This window comes from Sorex fumeus, unplaced genomic scaffold (genome assembly GCF_029834395.1).
Source record: "Sorex fumeus unplaced genomic scaffold, SorFum_2.1 ptg000063l, whole genome shotgun sequence".
In the NCBI taxonomy this organism is placed as follows: Eukaryota; Metazoa; Chordata; class Mammalia; order Eulipotyphla; family Soricidae; genus Sorex; species Sorex fumeus.
Window position 1 is genome coordinate 84,335,115 of NW_026606120.1, and position 6,000 is coordinate 84,341,114.

Sequence of the window (6,000 nt, forward strand, 5' to 3'; positions counted from 1 at the left end):
GTTGTTGTTGATATTATTACTTCACTGCTTGTCTCCTCCTGAAATCTTTTCTGTGAGAAAGGTGAAGGACTCAAAAGAAAAGTCAGATCCATGACTGACTTTCCTTTTCTACCAAGAGCAATTTCCTCGCTCCAGCCTGAGCGCAAGGATCCCCAAGAAATCGGGTGTTGGGGAGCGACTCCCATGCCGTGCAGAATAAGTGGACATCAGGTGCAGCTTGACTAGTGGGGCTGGCGGAAGTTAAGGCCCGTGCAGCATGAAGCTCATCACAAGTTTCATCAGTCCTAGACTTCCCAGTCATTCCCAGAATGGCAGAGATGGAACAGGAGAACGTGGTAGATCCCCTTCTCAAGACTTCTGTCTCTCTCCTCTCCATTTCACATTAGTCAGCTGGGCACTCCACCGGTAACAACCATATACTTGCACGCTATTGAATTGATCAAATTTTCTTTCTCCCTATCCATGGGGAGGTTGTGATATATCGACGTTTATGTTAAAGGGTGTTGAGGGAAGTTAACGGTGGATATTTCACTTGAATTAGCCTTGGATCAGTTTGAGGAAGAAGTAGAATAGAGGTGCTTTGACTTGTGTGAAGGCTAATGCAGTCTGAAAACATATGTAGACTATACCTAACAATGTCTGCAGAGAGAAATCTAATCCTTTCACAGATACTGTGCCAGCAGCATAGAGCAGGAGCACAATAGATAACCATTGGTAAAGGGAGAGTCAGTTTTAGCATATTTCCCCCGGAGCAATGAGATTGCGTAGGAGGGGCTGAAAGAGGAGGTGATGGGAGGAGAGAATGAGAAAGAGAATTTGGAAAAATCTCTTTTTTTTTTTTGCATCAGGGACCCCCAAATATCTTTCCTAAGGAAATATATACCTGCATAATAATAGCACTGGTTGGCATTGCCCTAATCCATAATACTCCAAATATGCTCCAGAGAGTCTTCTGAAAACCAGATGACTCAAGTGCTCTCCAATAGGTCTCTATGAAGGAGGAAGTAGTGCAATATAGCTGAATTAGAACAAGTATAGAAATTCAGGAGCAGTCCTGAGTTTTCTAGGAAGCATGCCAGGGTCAGGACTGGGAAGAATAGGTCAGAGCTTTAGACCATGAAGACAGAACCCTGCAGGCTGCCAGTTGGCTCTTGCCACTATAGTCTTGGGACAAATGGTTTCTTCCCTCTGTATGTAGGATGGACTAGCTGGAAAGCTAGTCCATCTTCATTGCCAGTGGTGATAGCACAGCAGGTAGGGCACTTGGCTTGCACATAGTCTACCTAAGTTGGATTCCTCTGCCCCTCTCAGAGAGATCAGTAAGCTACCGAGAGTATCCTGCCCGCACAGCAGAGCCTGGCGAGCTCCCCATGGCGTACTCTATATGCCCAAAACAGTAACAACAAGTCTCACAATGGAGACGTTATTGGTGTCTGCTTGAGCAAATCGATGAACAACTGGAGGACAGTGCGACAGTGCTATTCCCTAAATGACAAGGAGTGGTTGCATCCTCTGCTAGAAGTTTTCCTCCTACTAGCTCATTCTGCAGGATGATGTTGAAGACCATGCTTCCCCCCAGCCCCAATTTTATATAGGCACTGTGGTTTACAATATTGATAAGGACAGGGTTTCATGAAAAAAAAAAAAAAAGGAATTCCAATGGGAATGTTGACTGGTTCAGATATTTTTGGGAAAATATATGGACATGTCTCAAAAACACAAACAAAGAAACAAACAAAACCCCAAAAACCCCACAACCCTCCCTTACCACCACCCCCCCAAAAACCCCTAGAAATTGATCTTCCACAAGACTGCTATTTCTGGGACACTAGTGATAGCAGAGCAGGTAGGGCGTTTGCCTTGCACTTGGCCGACCTGAATTCAATCCCCAGAACCCCATGTGGTACCAAACACTGCTCAGGAGTAATTTCTGAGTGCAGAGCCAGGAGTAACCCCTAAGCATCGCCAGGTATAACCCAAAAAGCCAAAACAAGACAGAAGAAAACAAAACTCCCAAAGGAAAAAAAATAGACCATGCTATTTCCTAGAAATTAAACTCAGGTAAGATGTGCTGGGCTCAATTCCAATGAGAGACGGAACCAAGGCTGAAGCAGAGAGCAATGCCATAATATATGCAGGGTAGTAATAATGAGGCAGGGCAGGAAATCTAGGTTGAAAAAGATTGAGCAAACTGGACAGGCAGCCCATGGAATGGGATTTAGAGAGGCAGGATAGAAAATCTCTTCCAGTGAAGAGAGAACTGCCTGATGGTTAGGAAAAGCACTTTTTATTTCACAAGGGGTTCTCAGGAATAATGTCTCCCCAAAGCTTGGGTGCCCACTTACTCCTCTCACAGGTTTACATGGCTATCCTATGTAAGGTGGGAAACTGAACAAAGGAAGGCAGAAATGTGAATTACAAGCCTCGGGGATTCGTTGTATCTTCCTAGCAAACAAATCTCTAGCACTCTAGGGTTTCCAGCACAGAAGGGGCTAAAGGTGGCAGTTAATTCTCAGAATCAAAGGAAAGTAAGCTATAGGCCTTTAGGATTTAGGGTTAACTGCAGGGAGTTAGGCAACTAGAGGGAACTGGGGACTTATAGGGGTTTGAGGTGGCAGAGAGTTAGACAGGGAATACAGAAACAGATACTATAGTATTGGTTAAAAAAAATAAAAACGAGTTACACATTTTGAAATAGGTTACACGTTTTGATCTAATTCAAGTTTTCCACAAGATTCAGGTTTTTCACATTTCCCTTACACATTTTTCCCCTATCTGGGGGTTGATGTGTATTCTCAGATGAGAGGTTGTTGGTGGTTCCTCATTCAGGGAATCAGGTAAGAGCTCTGTGGGCAGAGCTGTGCAAATTGTTAACTTTCAATTTGCATATGTTCTGTGTTCATAGCAGATAGGTTCAATTTGGAACTACTCAGATTTTTCACTGCTAATGTGATGATTACCTCAGAACAAAATGCTTCTACAACAAAAGTTGTAGAAGCTCAAAAGTTCTGGATACTGCAAGTTAAGTGCATTAGGAATAGTAATGTGTTTAGGAATAGCTGCATAGTTCACCATCTGACTCAAAACTTGGTGTGCACAGAGTGAAATATTTTGCAATGCATCTTACATTTTCACAATTCTGACAGCCTAGAGGTTCCAATAGACTGTTTCTGCAATGCTTTGGGCAAATAATCTCAAAGTCTGAAGAACAGTTTCTCCAAAATGCGCCCTCATTATTATGCAATACAGGTTAATAATTATAACTTCAAAAAAACATTCCAGGTTTGTAAATCCATCATCAACAGCTGTAGTCCCACACATATTTTTTTTGCAAATTTTATAGCTTTTTTTCCAACCCTACCCTCAAACCATTAATAGTGGCACACTTTGAATAAACATATTTTACTTCAGTGCATACATCTCTGTAATATGAAATGTCAGATATTTAAGCAGCGAAATAGTTCATTAATTTTCAAAAGGATTTCTCCACTGTTAACATTCCACTCCTACAGCCATATTCAGTGACAGGAATCACAGAAATAATAAACAGAAAGCCTCCAAGCAAACGCATGAAACATGAAACTCAACAGCAAACAAACTTACGGCTGAGAAATTTGAAATGAGAGGTCCAGAAGAGCAGTGTATTCACTCCTTATTTATCATCTCCTTACTTAGGAGCAAGCAAGTCACAGTTTCCTCTGGTTACTACCACACCTCAGGGAATTGCTCTAACTTTGACATCTGTGAAAAGTTCCTGTGAGTACTGCTTCCAGTGAAGAAATTATGATCTCAATTCTGTTGGCTCTGCCAAACCTCATGGTCACGTGATCACTCTGGCTTGTTTCTCCACTGACAACCCCAGCCATACCCTGAAGTGCCGTGACTTTTACACTCGATTGTTTGGTTGTACCTATCATATTATAAAAAGCAATCTGACAGAGGAAATTTGATATTCATAATTATGCACGAACCAACATGCCATCATGTCCAAGGTGATTGTGACTGATAGCAAAATTGAAAGCATTGTCCTTTAAGCCAGGAAATCAAAGAATTGATTGATTTCTTTTTTTTAAATGATTTTATTGTTAACTTTTATTATTTATTTATTTTTGCGTTTTGGGTCACACCTGATGATGCTCAGGGATTACTCCTGGCTTTGCACTCAGGAATTACTCCTAATGCTCAGGGGACCATATGGGATGCCAGGAATTACTCCTGATGTTCAGGGGATCATATGAGATGCCAGGAATTGAACCTGGCAGACGCCCTCCCTGCTGTACTATTGCTCCGGCCCCAGTGATTGATTTCTTTTTAATCCAAGAAAATCCTTTCTTTCTATACAGAGATCTAGACTGCCTGACTCGGCACAAAACTGGGCAAATCAGAATTTTTTTTCTTCTCTTGGTCACCTTCCTTCAGTTCAGAATATTTTTCTGATTTTCCTTGTCACTTAACCTTTGACCTGAGAGTTATTTAGAAAGATGTTTATATTCCTAAATTTGAAGCTTTTCCTGTATCTTTTTGTTACTAATTTATTTCTTAGCACTGTAGCACTGTCTCCTTGTTGTTCATTACTGGTACTCGAGAGGGTACCAGTAATGTCTCCGTTGTGAGACTTGTTGTTACTATTTTTGGTATATAAAATACGCCATGGGGAGCTTGCTGGGCTCTGCCATGCGGGTGGGATACTCTCAGTAGCTTGCCGGGCTCTCCAAGAGGGACGAAGGAATCAAATCCAGGTCGGCCACCCTACCCTCTGTGCTGTCACTCCAGCCCAATTTATTTATTTCTTAGGATTAGAAAATATGTTTTATATGTGAAATTTATAAGACTTGTCTCTCATGACTCATGAATTCAGGAATTGCTCCTGGCTCATGAATTCAGGAATTACTCCTGGTTGTGGTCGGGGGACCATATGGGATGCTAAGACTCGAACCGACCCAAACCCGGATCAGCTGCATGCAAGGCAAACGCCCTATCCACTGTGCTTTCACTCCAGCCCCTGAAAACGATTTTTATGCATTCAAAGTTTTAATTCATTTTGATTTTTGTGACCTGCAGTTTTTTTTTCTTTTTCTGTTCTTTTTTTTTAAAAAAAAAAAAACACCCAAGAATGGCCAAGACGAGTACCAGGAATTTTGCTCCATGGCTTGGAGGCCAGCTACACATGCTAGAGGAAAAAGGAGCTCAGATAGAGAAGGGAGCACCAAATAAAGGGTGTTGGGAGGATCCTCCCAGCATGGGAGAGGCATGCTGAAAGTAGACTATAGACCAAACATGATTGGCACTCAATTCCAATGCCAATGTAAAACACAACATCCAATAGGAGAGAGAGAACAAGAGGGAATGCCCTGCTACAGAGGCAGGGTGGGATTGGGGGGATGGGGGGTGGGAGGGATACTGGGATCTGTGGTGGTGGGAAATGGGCACTGGTGGAGGGATGGGTATTTGATCATTGTATAATGGAAATATTGAAATATAATAATAAAATATAATAATTGAAATATCATTGAAATATTGAAATATAATAATATAACAATTGAAATATAATTGAAATATTTGTATAATCTTATTCTTACTTTGGACAAACTGGCAGGCTACCAAATGTAACCTGCCCACACGGCAGAGTCTTTCAAACTCCCCTTGGTGTACCAATATGCCAAATACCAGTAACAATGATGGGCGTCATTCTCCTAATCCTGAAAGAGGCTTGAATATGGCACTTATTAAAAAAATCTCAGGGCTAGGACGAAGGAGACATTACTGGGGCCTGCTCGAGGCAATTGATGAACAATAGGATGGTCGTGATCGTGATAGTGAAGACTTGTCTCATTATTCAGAAGATAATCATTTTTGTGCACATTTTTTTTGTACTTGAGAGTAGGTGGTTCTGGTGTTACAAAGCAATGTACAGTATGCAAGTATATATGAAATCTTATTGGTTGATAGTATTTTTCAGTTTTCCAATATTGGGGCCAATTTTCTGTATACTAGTCCTAT

At 41.5% G+C, this 6,000-nt stretch overlaps 1 protein-coding gene across 2 annotated transcripts in view; it reads right to left on the minus strand.

Annotated features, from left to right (window-relative positions):
* The window catches only part of LOC130035620 (ABC-type organic anion transporter ABCA8-like), a 98,310-nt gene extending 94,579 nt beyond the window's left edge, over positions 1-3,731 (minus strand). For both annotated transcript variants that reach the window (XM_056127436.1, XM_056127437.1), the window contains exon 1: positions 3,604-3,731. The gene's annotated coding sequence lies outside the window, so the exon portion shown is untranslated. The remainder of the gene's footprint in view (positions 1-3,603) is intronic.
* Between the last annotated feature and the right edge of the window lie 2,269 nt (positions 3,732-6,000).